This window comes from Eschrichtius robustus, chromosome 11, assembly GCF_028021215.1.
Source record: "Eschrichtius robustus isolate mEscRob2 chromosome 11, mEscRob2.pri, whole genome shotgun sequence".
NCBI lineage: Eukaryota > Metazoa > Chordata > Mammalia > Artiodactyla > Eschrichtiidae > Eschrichtius > Eschrichtius robustus.
Window position 1 is genome coordinate 36187354 of NC_090834.1, and position 16602 is coordinate 36203955.

The 16602-nt window shown below is 39.2% G+C and overlaps 1 pseudogene; it reads left to right on the top strand.

Annotated features, from left to right (window-relative positions):
* Nucleotides 1–202: 202 nt before the first annotated feature.
* Nucleotides 203–2360, top strand: LOC137772174 (elongation factor 1-alpha, oocyte form-like; annotated as a pseudogene).
* Nucleotides 2361–16602: the final 14242 nt, after the last annotated feature.

Consider the following 16602-nt stretch of genomic DNA (forward strand, 5'->3'; position numbering starts at 1 on the left):
TGAGCCTGGCAAGTTGGTTTTACTTTTCAGTTGACACTACCCTGTCCTAGGCTCTGGGCTACGCCATGAAGTGGGGAGGGGGGTGCTTGGCAGGAGCAAGATAGAGGGGAGGAGAGGAGAGAGGGGGGTCTGCCTGGAATGCTTTGGCCTCACCCACCCCATGCTCCAGTCTAACAGTGACTGAAGGAAGGAACCCACCACCATGGGCAAAGAGAAGACCCATATCACTATCATCAGCCATGTGGACTCTGGCAACTCCACCACCACCACCGGGCATCTCATCTACAAGTGTGGAGGGATCGACAAGAGGACCATTGAGAAGTTTGAGCAGGAGGCAGTGGAGGTAAGGCACCCGCGGTGTCTGTGTCTAGGACTGGCGGGGAGCTGGAGGAAGGATGTCCAGCTCCTGGGTGGGTCTGGTGGCAGAGCATGGACAGCAGGGTGTGCTGTCGGGTCTAAGGCACCGCTGAAGTTGCCAGGCTAGACCCCTCTGCTCACCATCGATGCTGCTCTACTCACTGCCATCCCTCTGTAGATGGGTAAGTGCTCCTTCAAGTACACTTGGGTGCAGGACAAACTGAAGGCAGAGAAGGCAGAGAGAGAGCAGTGGCATCGCCACTGACATCTCCCTGTGGAATTCTGAGACCAGCAAGTACTACATCACCATCATCGATGCCCCGGACCACAGGGACTTCATCAAGAACATGATCACGTGCACCACCCAGGTAATGCAGCCCATGTTCCCAGGGGCCTTCCTATGGGGGAGGGGCGGTGGAGGGAGGGAGGAGAGGTTCAGAAGGGGAGGAAACTTAGGCTTTATTTCTGGGACTTGGGGAAGGTCAGTATCATAAGTCTTAGAAGGTTTTCCTCACCCCATACCAATCATCAATTCTGAAAGAACTGGAGGAGGACAGACTCTAATGAGGAGGCTTGGACACCGTCCCCCTTTCAGGCTAGGGCAGGGACCAGGTTTTCTGACACCCAGACAAGTAGGTCACTTGGGGTCCAGGAGGAAGGAACTAAAACCTCATGTGTGCGACTGGGTGAGAGTTTAACTGGAAGGTGGGACCTCTGTGCACAGCAGCAACCAAGGGACCCACGAATTTGTCCACTTTTGGAGAGCGTCCCATCCCGTTCCATACGTTCCCGGAGCTTTACCAAGGGTCCTGGGCCTGCCTGAAGCTCTAGCGTCTTCCCAGCTGGTCCGGCACTCCCTCCCCTAACTAACCCCTTGACCCCGTGGTGTCTGTGTCCTGCAGGCTGACTGCGCAATGTTCATCGTGGCCGGCTGCTGGGCGAGTTCGAGGTGGGCACCTCCAAGCAGGGGCAGACCCTCAAGCACAGGCTGCTGGCCTTCACCTTGGGCGTGAAGCAGCTGATCGTGCCCGACAACAAGATGGACTCCACCGAGCTCGCCTACAGCTCTGCGCGCTTCCAGGAGATCATGGAGGATGTGAGCGCCTACATCAAGAAGATCGGCCTCAGCGGTCTTTGTGACCATCTAGGGCTGGCACAGCGACATGCTGGGGCCCAGCACCAACGTGAGTGTGGGCTGGGTCCATGGGCGGCCGGGCAGGTGGGCAGCTGGCACGGGTCCTGGTCCTGGTCCTGGTCCTGGGGTGGGCACCCAGGTAGCCACGCCCCAGGCTCACCTCTCTTTGCTCCGCATCCCCATCCCCGCAGATGCCTTGGCTCAAGGGCTGGAAGGTTGAGTGAAAGGAGGGCAGTGCCACCAGGGTGACTCTGCTGGAAGCTCTGGGTTCCATCCTCCCTCCCACTTGCCTGTCAACAAGCCCCTGAGGCTGCCTCTGCAAGACTTGTACAAGATTGGAGGTGAGGTGACAGGGCTTCTATAGGAATGATGGAGTTGAATGAGCTCTGGTGTCTGATTTGCCAGGGTTCAGATCCTGACTTGTGAGCTGGGATAAAATGCCAAAGCCCCCAGCATTTCCAGTTTATCTGATACATAGCATAAATAGCCAGTCATGAGATTCAGCGCTTCCTACCATTGCTGCAGGTGACCTTGGTCCTTGATCCCAAGAACCAAGGGAACTCCCAGGAAGCCAGTTCTCACTGGGTGGGTCTAGAATTGTTGTGACTGCCTGCCCTTCTTCTATTGCACAGGTATCGGCACTGTGCTCGTGGTCCGTGTGGAGACCGGCTTCCTGAAACCCGCATGGTGGTCATCTTTCCTCCAGCAATGTCACCACTGAGGTCAAGTCTGTGGAGATGCACCACGGGGCCCTGCCTGAGGCCCTGCCCGGTGACAACGTGGGCTTCAACATGAAGAATGTGTCCCTGAAGGACGCGGCCACGTGGCCAGAGACAGCAAGAATGACCCCCCAAATGGAGGCCCGTAGACTTTGTGGTACAGCTAAGCACCTGGGGAAGTCAAGGGCCTTGGCGCTCGTCGGTGGTGGAAGTGCTTGTTAGGAATTAGTCCTGAGGGACTTCCCTGGTGGTCCAGTGGCTATGGCTCAGGCTCCCAATGTAGGGGGCCTGGTTGGATCCCTGGTCAAGGAACTAGATCCCACATACTGCTAACTAAAGTTCCCAACATGCTATGAAACTAAAGTTCTATTTTAAGGCCCATAGGCTTTGAAGTGTTTCCCTACACAGGGCTCTATCCCATCCTTCTCCCGTTTCCCTCAAACGTAAAACTATATTACAATGGCACAGTGTCAGTAGGTTAGTCCAACACTACCATGTCCGTCCCTCTCACCCACCCTCTCTTTAATATGTATTTTTTTAAACTAAAGTATAGTTGATTTACAGTGTTGTGTTAGTTCAGGTGTGCAGCAAAGTGATTCAGTTCTCTCTATATTATCTAACTATATCTATATCTATTCTTTTTCAGATTATTTTCCATTACAGGTTATTACAAGATATTGACTATAGTTCCCTGTGCTATGCAGTAGGCCTTTGTTATTTATCGATTTTATATATAGTCGTATGTATCTGTTAACCCCAAACACCTAATTTATTGCTCCCCCCCACCCTCACTTTTCCCTTTGGTAACCATAAGTTTGTTTTCTATGTCTGTGAGTCTGTTTCTGTTTTTTAAATAAGTTCATTTTTATCATTTTTTTTAGACTCCACATATAAGTAATGTCATATGCTGTTTGTTTTTCTCTGTCTGACTTCCTTCATCTTAGTATGAAAATCTCTAGATCTATTCCTGTCCTCTCCTCCTCTCCATTCTGTTCCTGCCCAGCATGCCCCTCCCCACTTATAATGGAAAAGAATCTGAAAAAGAATATATATACATACATATACATAGATATATGTCTGAATCACTTTGCTGTACACCTGAAACTAACACAACACTGTAAATCACCTATACTTCAATTTTTTTAAAAAAAACTGATAGATATGAAAGGAGATATAGACAAGTCACAGTTACAGTTAGAGACTTTAAACCCCCTCCTTCAGTAATTGATGGAACAGTTAGAAATCAACAAGACTAGAGAAGAACTCAGCAAAGATATCAGCTAACAGGAGCTAAGAGACCTTTATTGAACACTGTACCCAACAACAGAAGAACACATATTCTTATCAAGCACCCATGGACCATCTACCAAAACAGACCCTATCCTGAGTCATAAAAGACACCTCAACAAATTTTAAAAGAATTGGAATCATACAGAGTATGTTCTCTGAACACAATGGAATTAAATCAATATCAGTAACAGAAAGGTTACAGGAAAAGCTACAAACACTGGGAATCAAAATAATCCATGGGTTCAAAAAGAAGTCTAAAGGGACATAAAAATATATATATTGAATTTAATGAAAATGAGAACACAATTTATCAACAGTTAGGAATGCAGCTAAAGTAATGCTGAGAGAAAAACATACAGCAATAAATATAGGTACTTGCAACAAGTTGGTTGGATCTCAAGGGCATTGTGCTGAGTGAAAAAAGCCAGTCTCATAAGGTCACATAAGGTGATTCCACTTATATAACATTCTCAAGATGAAAAAATTATAAAGATGGAAAAGAGATTAGTGGATTTCAGAGGTTAGGGATAGTTGGAGGGGGCGGGTACATGTGATAATAAAGGGGTTGCATGAGGGAGGTCTTTGTGGTGATGGAATGGTTCTGTTATCTTGATGTTGTGGTGGCTACACAAATCTATACTTGTGTTAAAATGGCATAGAGCTATACACATACATTATACCAATATTAAATTCCTGGTTTTTATATTGTACTATAATTATGTGTGATGTGACCATTGGGAGAAGATGGGTGAAGAATACACAGAAACTCTTTGTACTATCTTTGCAACTTCCTTTAAATCTATAATATTTCAAAATTAAAAGTTTTTCAAAATGAATTAAAGAAATCATTGCCTTCCCTAATGAAATCACATTCTCTCCTGAAATGTCAATTATGGTATCAAATTAATTAAATTTATAGCTACGTAGTGTGCACAGCATCATTAAAGGGTAACTATTCATAGCTTTTGACCCTCAGTATGTATGCATGTGCATATATACATATATATATCTACTCGCTGTTTGAACTACCTGTGAGCTCTTATAAACTTTCAAGGCTCAGTTTATAAATCTTATCTTTCCTATGGTGTTTTCCTTGGTCCCACCACACCTACTCTACAAGCAAAGCTAATTTTACCTTTCCATGTGTTCCCAAAGGAATTTGGACCTATCTATGATATAGCAGTTGATACCTCTGTTACAATACTTGTCAATGTATTTGGTCTCCTTTATTAAATAGAGCTTCTTAAGGGTAGATATTCTAATTTACCCTTCAATGTATATCCATGGCCAAAATCTATACCCATGCAAAATAGTCACTGAATAAAACCAAGTAATGAAAATCGCATTTAATAAGTTACAGAAAAGGATAAACTATGAAACTATTCTATAATCTTTCATTCTAAAAGTCCAAGCAAAGTCTTGAAGGGAAAAAAAAAGACTTTGATTTTGGATAATAATAGACATTAACTATTATCTCTCATTTAAATATATTTTAGTACTTTGATATCAAAAATACTGAAATTTTAAGTAAACTTTATTCGTAAAAGAATATTCTTTAAAACTCCACTGCCAGGATAGCTAAATACACCTCTATCATACTGAGTCTTCTGAAGATACCAACTATAAACTCAGTGCAAAACAAAACAAAATAGAACAAATAAACAGACAAAAATGTACCTGAAATTACTGGAGAGTGACCAAAAGGAAGAGGGAAATCAGCACTTGGACAAAGGGAAAGGAAACTACCATGGTGAATTTCCTGTTTTTATGACTTTTAACCTGGGGGTGCAGGCAGTGCCTAATGGTGTTACTAAAAGTATTTATTAAAACTCATAGATAGTCCTTGTAAACTGAAGAACTAGAAGAAAGAATTTAAGAAACTGCAGCAACTGGATAGTGAAGAGGGAATTCTAGAAAAGACAGATAATCAGAAGAGACCCCAATAGCCAAAGCAATCTTGAGAAAGATGAACAAGCTGGAAGCATCACATTTCTTAATTTCATACTATATTACAAAGCTATACTTATCAAAACAGTACTGGCATAAAAACAGACACTTAGATCAGTGGAACAACAGAGAGCCCAGAAATAAATCAGTAGTCATGCATGACTTTGAGCTGTTCAAGAATTCAGTTAAGGAAGTATCTGCAAATGTTGTGGAAATAAGAAGAGAACTAGAATTAGAATTGGAATCTAAAGATGTGGCTGTATTCCTGCATTCTCATGTTACTTTAATGAATGTGGAATTGCTTGTTATAGATGAGCAAAGAAAGTGGTTTCTTGACATAGAATCTACTCCTGGTGAGATGCTGAAGATGGTTGAAGTAACAACAAAGCATGTAGAATATAACATAAACTTAAGTTGATAAAGCAGTGGTTGAGAGAATTGACTCCATTTTTGAAGGAAGTTCTACTGTGGGAAAAATGCTACCAAGCAGCACTGTATGCTCCAGAGACATTGATCGTGAAAGGATGAGTCAATCAATGCAGCAAACTTCATTACTGTCTTAGTTTTAGAAACTGCCACAGCCACTATAGCCTTCAGCAAACACCACCGTGATCAGTCAGCAGCCCTCAACATCAAGGAAAGACCCACCACCAGCAGAAAGATTACAGCTTGCTGAAGGCTCAGCTGATAGCATTTTTTAGCAATAAAGTTCGTTGTTAAATTAAGGTATGTACACTGTTTAGACAATGTTATTGTACACTTAATAGACTACAGTATAGTATAAATATAACTTTTATATTCACTGGGCAAAAAATTTGTGTGACTCACTTTATTGCAATATTTACTTTGTTGCTGTGGTCTGGAAACTGAACCCATAATATCTCCAAGGTATGCCTGTATTTTGCATATAATATCCAGAGTTTTTAGCTGTACTTAATGAAAGGAATAGCAAAATGTACATTTGCTCCATTTTTGTGGAAGCTGAAGTCTAAGAATTTTCTAATCCACTTTTTTTGAATACGTAGTTTATTAACATGACACAAACTCCAACAAAGTATAACAAATTATATCGTAAAACGTCTCTTTTTTCTTATTCTTCTTCTGCCATATTACTACTCTGCCTCCGTCCATAGTTTCCTTTTTATCCCTTCTGAGTTATTTATGCTTATATGAGGAAATGATAAATACAGATTATTTTTATCCCACCTTTTTTACATAAAAGGTGGTCTAATATATACATTGTACTGATCCTTTTCCTCCCCTCTCCATTTAGCTATATATTTCAGAGACCATTTTATATCAAGGACATAAAGAGCTTTCTTGTACTTTTTGGTTTTTTAAATTAATTAATTAATTAATTAATTAATTAATGTATTTTTGTCTGCGTTGGATCTTCATTGCTGCATGCGGTCTTTCTCTAGTTGCAGTGAGCAGGGGCTACTCTTCGCTGTGGTGCGTAGGCTTCTCATTGCGGTGGCTTCTCTTGTTGCGGAGCATGGGCTCTAGGTGCACGGGCTTCAGTAGTTGCAATGTGCGGGCTCAGTAGTTGTAGCGTACAGGCTTAGTTGCTCCGCAGCATGTGGGATCTTCCCGGACTAGGGCTGCTCAAACCCGTCCAGGAAGCAGATTCTTAACCACTGTGCCATCAGGGAAGTCCTCTTGTTCTTTTTTATAGTTCCAGAGATTCCCACTGTATTAGTAGAAGACAGTGTTTTGATGGTATTTTCTAAATTATGTTGGTAAACTGTGAATTTCCTCAGAAGTATTAATATCTTTTTATAATACATAATCTACCAGTGTTTATTCTTAGTTAAACTGTCAGATGTTTGGGAAAGTTGGAGCCAGCTTGTGTGTTTTTCCTTCTAGAATTGCTTACATGTAATATGTTTATTTTGAAGATTAAAACATTTGTCATATATATATATTTTTTGTATACTGTGTTTTCCAGATGATCTCAAGGATTCCATGATTCTGACGTCTTAGGAGAAAAAGAAAAACGCCAAGTCTAATTATGGGAGTTACAGAAGTGTTTAGTGTTTCTAATTGCAAGAAAGTGTTATGCAAGATTTGGATGTTTTCTTTCTACTTTCAGAAGAATGCCAGTAAGTGTAGGCTTTCCCTAGGCTCTCATGCCTTCCAAGGGCATGTCTCATGGAGCCTACAGTCAAGTGCTGTCCATCTAAACCAATGTTGTGATTTGTATGAGGTCTTTGGCAAAAACAATTTTACAAGATTTGCCAGCTCACATGAATTAATCCAACCTAATCACCTGGTAAGAAATTAGAAGCTTCTGCTTGAAACATAGAAAAAGCAGTTCACTTGTCACAGATAGGGAAACTGCAAAGAAGGAAACTAAAAGTTTCGAGAATTTTTCTTCAGAGGAGAGTTCTCTTTTTAGGTTTCTTGGCAACATTCTCACAGGTTTTACTGTGATTGCTGTCTGTGAGACTTACCCCCTGATGGGAGAAAGGAAAGAATCAAGATTGTAACTTTTCCTCCTATTTCTACAATTACCATAAGGAGTTAATGGTATAACTGGAGGTAGCTGAATCAGAGTATAAGGATTTGGTTTATTTTAATGCAGTCATATTGGTAAGTCAAATGGTTAGTAGAGAGTATGATAGCCATACTCTCTACTAACATACAAGGTAGCCATCAGTAAGCATTACTAAATAAATAATGCCAAGGAAATTAAGCAAGCTGCTTTGGAAGTATCAACTTAGATCTTAATTGGCTCAAGACACTTGTAGCTGACATACAATCTTTTTTCACTTTTTGTTTTTATTAATGAAATCAAGACTTTTGCTGAGGGAAGGTGATCCTAGACCCAACTCTGCGATAAATCCTAATTAGCCCAAGCCAGTCACTTGCCAGTGTTTGTCCTAGCAATAGGCATGTGATATAATTTTGACCAGTGAAATATAAAAGGGAGTGTTATTGATTTTATTTTGTTGTTGTTGTTGTTTGTTGTTGTTGTAGTTCTTTTTTTTGCAAAAGGTTTCCTTACACAAAAAGAAATCCTTAGGAAGAAACAGGCTTTCTTATTCCTGGAAATGTGTCAGCTACTTTGTCTGATCTTGACTGAAGACAAAGCCAGTTCTCTGAGGATGGCAGCGTGGCAAATGGGAGGAATTCGAGACCTTGATAATGTTATCAAGCCTAGAATTTACCAACTCTGGAGCCTTGTTATATTTCATTTATGTGACATAATGAATTCTCTATATTTTTTGAATTATTGTAATTTACGTTTTCTTTTATTTACAAACAAAAGCATGCTAACTGATAAAACATCTTAATGTGCTACATTTGAACAAAAGAGCAGTGATAATTCATTTGTGAAAGTGCATATATTCAAACACACATTGGTCATGCAGATTTGCACAAATGACAGTTGACTAAGTTTCCATTTGATAATTCCATTTCTCCCCTGAAGAAACATGGATTTTGAACTAATGTACAATTATTTGATAAATATAATGTTACAAGTTCAGAAGTTACTTACAGATTTTGAAGAATGAAAGACATACTATTACATTATTTTGCAATCCTCTGGATATTTCTGAATTACCAAACAGTATAACTTATTTTAAAGAAAATCTGAAAGAGTTGAAGGAGATCTCTGTTCATCAAGAAAACATAGTTTTCGTAAACTTTTCAGACCAAGTTTATGAATCCTTGGGTTACAGTGGAGTTTCTGACTATGTGATAAAACCCTGAGATATGTTTGAACCAATTTGCTCTCTGAAAGTATATTTTCTTATGAATTTACAGAACTCAAAATTGAGTGCTATTGATGTAAATCTGAAACCAGAATTGAGTTCTGACCCATGAACATTTCTGTAGTTCCCCAGAAGAGTTCAGTTCAATCTCCTAAATATCACCGTTTTTAATGATTAACCATGGCTGATCAATGACTTTGAGGGTGGCAACAGTCTTTTCTAAGAAGTCTTCCTTGTTGAAATTACAGCATATTACTTTTAAGCCAGTATACCTTTTCAGCAGCCTTGGAAATTTCACAGCCATTAAATCAAGGTATGATTTAATTCTATAGGGGATTATATTGAAAAGCTGAAACTGAAGAAGCAGCAATCAAGGTGGCCATATTAGACAGACAATAAACATTTGCATAGAGAGCCAGAGATAGGAAAAATGCCTTTAGTTACATTATTCGTTACAAAAAGCAAAGAAATGGCAAGCATCTTATTGACATTGTAGAGGAGAAGTTTATAAAATTTCTTGGTGAGGAGGAGGGTCAAGGTGGCAGAGTAGAAGGACATGCTCTCACTCCCTCTTGCGAGAACACCGAATCACAACTAACTGCTGAACAATCATTGACAGGAAGACACTGGAACTCACCAAAAAAGATACCCCACATCCAAAGACAAAGGAGAAGCCACAGTGAGATGGTAGAAGGGGTGCAATTACAATAAAATCAAATCCCATAACTGCTGGGTGGGTGACTCACAAACTGGAGAACACTTATACCACAGAAGCCCACCCACTGGAGTGAAGGTTCTGAGCCCCATGTCAGGCTTCCCAACCTGGGGTTCTGGCAGTGGGAGGAGGAATTCCTAGAGAATCAGACTTCGCTAGTGGGAAGTAGAATTTGATTGCAGGACTTCGACAGGACTAGGGGAAACAGATATTCCACTCTCGGAGGGCACACACAAAGTAGTGTGAGCATCAGGACCCAAGGGAAGGAGCAGTGACCCCATAGGAGAGTGAACCAGACCTACCTGCTAGTGTTGGAGGGTTTTCTGCAGAGGTGAGGGATGGCTGTGTCTCACTGTGTGGACAAGGACACTGGAGGGTAGAGATTCTGGGAAGTACTCCTTGACATGAACCCGCCCAGAGTCCTCCATTAGCTCCACCAAAGAACCTCTGTAGGCTCCAGTGTTGGGTTGCCTCAGGCCAAAAAACCAATAGGGAGGGAGCCCAGGCCCACCCATCAGCAGACAAGTGGATTAAAGTTTTACTGAGCTCTGCCCACCAGAGCAACAGCCAGCTCTACCCACCACCAGTCCCTCCCATCAGGAAACTTGCACAAGCCTCTTAGATAGCTTCATCCACCAGAGGGCAGACAACAGAAACAAGAAGTACTACAATCCTGCAGCCTGTGAAACAAAAACCACATTCACAGAAAGATAGACAAGATGAAAAGGCAGAGGGCTATGTACCAGATGAAGGAACAAGATAAAACCCCAGAAAAATAATTAAATGAAGTGGAGACAGGCAACCTTCCAGAAAAAGAATACAGAATAATGATAGTGAAGATGATCCAGGACCTCAGAAAAAGAATGGAGACAAAGATCGAGAAGATGCAAGAAATGTTTAACAAAGACCTAGACGAATTAAAGAACAAACAAACAGAGATGAACACTACAATAACTGAAATGAAAACTACACTAGAAGGAATCAATAGCAGAATAACTGAGGCAGAAGAACGGATAAGTGACCTGGAAGACAGAATGGTGGAATTCACTGCTGCGGAACAGAATAAAGAAAAAAGAATGAAAAGAAATGAAGACAGCCTAAGAGACCTCCGGGACAACATTAAACGCAACAACATTCGCATTATAGGGGTCCCAGAAGGAGAAGAGAGAAAGGACCAGAGAAAATATTTGAAGAGATTGTAGTCAAAAACTTCCCTAACATGGGAAAGGAAATAAGCACCCGAGTCCAGGAAGTGCAGAGAGTCACATACAGGATAAACCCAAGGAGAACCACACTGAGACGCATAGTAATCAAATTGGCAAAAATTAAAGACAAAGAAAAATTATTGAAATCAGCAAGAGAAAAATGACAAGTAACATAAAAGGGAACTCAATAAAGTTAACAGCTGATTTCTCAGCAGAAACTCTACAAGCCAGAAGGGAGTGGCATGACATATTTAAAGTGATGAAAGGGAAGAACCTACAACCAAGATTACTCTACCCAGAAAGGATCTCATTCAGATTCAATGGAGAAATCAAAAGCTTTACAGACAAGCAAAAGCTAAGAGAATTCAGCACCACCAAACCAGCTCTACAACAAATGCTAAAGGAACTTCTCTAAGTGGGAAACACAAGAGAAGAAAAAGACTTACAAAAACAAACCCAAAACAATTAAGAAAATGGTAATAGGAACATACATATCGATAATTACCTTAAACGTGAATGGATTAAATGTTCCAACCAAAAGACACAGGCCTGCTGAATGGATATAAAAACAAGACCCATATATATGCTGTCTACAAGAAACCCACTTCAGACCTAGGGACACATACAGACTGAAAGTGAGGGGATGGAAAAAAATATTCCATGCAAATGGAAATCAAAAGAAAGCTGGAGTAGCAATACTCATATCAAATAAAGAATGTTACAAGAAACAAGGAAAGACAGTACATAATGATCAAGGGATCGATCCAGGAAGATTATAAATTATAAATATATATACAATTACATTGTATATATATTATATATACAATTATACATATATATACAATTATATTGTATATATAAATTATATATACAATTATAAATATATATGCACCCAACATAGGAGCACCTCAATACATAAGGCAACTGTTAACAGCTATAAAAGAGGAAATTGACAGAAACACAATAGTAGTGGCGGACTTTAACACCTCACTTACACCAGTGGACAGATCATCCAAACAGAAAATTAATAGGGAAACACAAGCTTTAAATGACACAATAGACCAGACAGATTTAATTGATATTTATAAGACATTCCATCCAAAAACAGCAGATTACACTTTCTTCTCAAGTGCGCATGGAACATTCTCCACTGTAGATCACATCTTGGGTCACAAATCAAGCCTCAGTAAATTTAAGAAAATTGAAATCATATCAAGTATCTTTTCTGACCACAATGCTATGAGATTAGAAATCACAGGGAAAAAAATGTAAAAAACGCAAACACATGGAGGCTAAACAATACGGTATTAAATAACCAAGAGATCACTGAAGAAATCAAAGAGGAAATCAAAAAATACCTAGAGACAAATGACAATGAAAACACGACGATCCAAAACCTGTGGGATTCAGCAAAAGCAGTTCTAAGAGGGAAGTTTATAGCTATACAAGCCTACCTCAGGAAACAAGAAAAATCTCAAATAAACAATCTAACCTTACACCTAAAAAGACTAGAGAAAGAAGAACAAACAAAACGCAAAATTAGCAGGAGGAAAGAAATCATAAAGATCAGAGCAGAAATAAATGAAATAGAAACCAAAAAACAATAGCAGAGAACAATAAACTAAAAGCTGGTTCTTTGAGAAGATAAACAAAATTGATAAACCATTAGCCAGACTCATCAAGAAAATGAGGGAGAGGACGCATATCAATAAAATCAGAAATGAAAAAAGAGAAGTTACAACAGACACCACAGAAGTACAAAGCATCCTAAAGACTACTACAAGCAACTCTATGACAATAAAATGGACAACGTGGAAGAAATGGACAAATTCTTAGAAAGATATAACCTTCCAAGACTGAACCAGGAAGAAATAGAAAGTATGAACAGACCAATCACAAGTAATGAAATTGAAAACGTGATAAAATATCTTCCAACAAACAAAAGTCCAGGACCAGATGGCTTCACAGGTGAATTCTATCAAATATTTAGAGAAGAGCTAACACCCATCCTTCTCAAACTCTTCCAAAAAATTGAGAGGAAGGAACACTCCCAACCTCATTCTATGAGGCCACCATCACCCTAATACCAAAACCAGACAAAGATACTACAAAAAAAGGAAAATTACAGACCAATATCACTGATGAATATAGATGCAAAAATCCTCACCAGAATACTAGCAAACAGAAACCAACAACACATTAAAAGGATCATACACCATGCTCAAGTGGGATTTATTCCAAGGATGCAAGAATTCTTCAATATATGCAAATCAATCAGTGTGATACACCATATTAACAAGTTGAAGAATAAAAACCATATGATCATCTCAATAGACACAGAAAGAGATTTTGACAAAATTCAACACCCTTTATGATAAAAACTCTCCAGAAAGAGGGCATAGAGGGAACCTACCTCAGCGTAATAAAGGCCATATATGACAAACCCACAGCAAACATCATTCTCAATGGTGAAAAACTGAAAGCATTTCCTCTAAGATCAGGAACAAGACAAGGATGTTCACTCTCACCACTACTACTCAACATAGTTCTGGAAGTCCTAGCCACGGCAAACAGAGAAGAAAAAGAAATAAAAGGAATACAAATTGGAGAAGAAGAAGTAAAACTGTCACTGTTTGCAGATGACATGATACTATATAGAAAGAATCCTAAAGATGCCACCAGAAAACTACTGGAGCTAATCAATGAATTTGGTAAAGTTGCAGGATACAAAATTAGTGCACAGAAATCCCTTGCATTCCTATACACTAATGATGAAAAACCTGAAAGAGAAATTAAGGAAACACTTCAATTTACCATTGTAACAAAAGAATAAAATACCTAGGAATAAACCTACCTAGGGAGACCAAAGACCTGCATGCAGAAAACTATAAGACATTGATGAAAGAAATTAAAGATGATACCAACAGATGTAGAGTTATACCATGCTCTTAGATTGGAAGAATCAATATTGTGAAAATGACTATACTACCCAAAGCAATCTACAGATTCAATGCAATCCTTATCAAATTACCAATGGCATTTTTTACAGAACTAGAACAAAAAACCTTAAAATTTGTATGGAGACATAAAAGACCTCGTATAGCCAAAGCAGTCTTGAGGGAAAAAAATGGAGCTGGAAGAATTAGACTCCCTGACTTCAGACTATACTACAAAGCTACAGTAACCAAGACAATATGGTACTGGCATAAAAACAGAAATATAGATCAATGGGAAAAGATAGAAAGCCCAGAGATAAACCCATGCACCTATGGTCAACTAATCTATGACAAAGGAGGCAAGGATATACAATGGAGAAAAGACAGTCTCTTCAATAAGTGGTGCTGGGAAAACTGGACAGCTACATGTAAAAGAATGAAATTAGAACACTCTCTAACACCATACACAAAAATAAACTCAAAATGGATTAGAGATCTAAATGTAAGACTGGACACTATAAAACTCCTAGGGGAATACATAGGAAGGACATTCTTTGACATAAATCACAGGAAGATCCTTTTTGATCCACCTCCTAGAGTAATGGAAATAAAAACAGAAATAAACAAATGGGACCTAATGAAACTTCAAACCTTTTGCACAGCAAAGGAAACCATAAACAAGATGAAAAGACAACCCTCAGAATGGGAGAAAATATTTTCAAACGAATCAACGGACAAAGGATTAACCTGCACATTATATAAACAGCTCATGCAGCTTAATGTTAAAAAAATAAACAACCCAATCAAAAAATGGGCAGAACACCTAAATAGACATTTCTCCAAAGACGACATACAGATGGCCAAGAAGCACATGAAAAGCTGCTCAACATCACTAATTATTAGAGAAATGCAAATCCAAACTACAATGAGGTATCACCTCACACAAGTTAGAATGGGTATCATCAGAAAATCTACAAACAACAAATGCTGGGGAGGGTGTGGAGTAAAGGGAACAATCTTGCACTGTTGGTGGGAATGTAAATTCATACAGCCACTATGGAGAACAGTATGGAGGTTCCTTTAAAAACTAAAAATAGAATTACCATATGACTCAGCAATCCCACTACTGGGCATATACCCAGAGAAAACCATAATTCAAAAAGACACATTCACCCCAATGTTCATTGCAGCACTATTTACAATAGCCAGGTCATGGAAGCAAACTAAATGCCCATCGACAGATGAATGGATAAAGAAGTAGTGGTACATATATACAATGGAATATTGCTCAGCCCTAAAAAAGAATGAAATTGGGTTATTTGTAGAGATGTGGATGGATCTAGAGACTGTCATACAGAGTGAAGTAAATCAGAAAGAGAAAAACAAATATCATATATTAATGCATATATGTGGAACCTAGAAAAATGGTACAGATGAACCAGTTTGCAGGGCAGAAATTGAGACACAGATGTAGAGAACAAACGTATGGACACCAAGGGGAGGAAGCGGCCGGGGGTAGGGGTAGGGGTGGTGGTGGGATGAATTGGGCAATTGGGATTGACATGTATACACTGATGTGTATAAAATGGATGACTAATAAGAACTTGCTGTATAAAAAATAAATAATATTAAATTTAAAATTCAAAAAAGAATTTCCTGGTAACAGTGCAATGATAGATAATAATTAATTTTGATGTTTCCATTGTTAGTAATTTGCTATATAAAATAGTGTAATTGATTTTTTTATTCAATGTGTAGCCTATATTAATTTATTTGAATAAATGTTATCATATTTGTATGTCTATAAATCACTTTAACAAAAACAGTTGTGATTTTGTTTCTTTAACCCTGTTTTCCATCATCTTTTGTCTTCTTCAACCTTGAGGTTTTCAGGAATCTAGCTTTTCTAATTTGGAAATGTCTGCTGTATATTTACTTTTTTGGGGGGTACAGTTCTCATATTACTGCTAAAAAATCCATTTCTTTGAATAGCTTTAAAAAATAAAAATTTTCATGGAGAATGTATGTATACATGTGTTCCACTTTTGGAAAAATTAGTCTTTGCATATAATCTTTTAGCAAATGCCACCTGAGCTATTGTGATATAATAAATACATATTTGGTTTCTGTCCCTAGCTCCTGGCACAGCACTCCTAAAACACTTGAAATTTCCTGAATGATAGAGATGAGAGGAACATGTGTGTTATTCAATAATAAGCCCCTTTTAACCATACCTGAGTTTATGCTAATGAGGTGATAAAAGATGGAACTTGGTTGCCAGAGGAACCAGCCATGTGACTGGAAGATTAGAACTTTCAGTCCCATCCCCTGAGTTAGTCACCAACAGCCAGTGATTTAATCAATCATGCCTACGTAATAGAAACTCTATAAAAACCCTAAACAGAGGAGTTTGTAGAGCTCCCACATGCCAGGAGAGCGGTGCACCCCAAAGTCCATGGGGACAGAAACTCCTGTACTCAGGACCCTTCTGGACCTTACCCTATATACCTTTTCATATGACTGTTCATTTGAATCCTTTATTATAAACCAGTAATAGTAAATAAATAGTAAATAAGCTG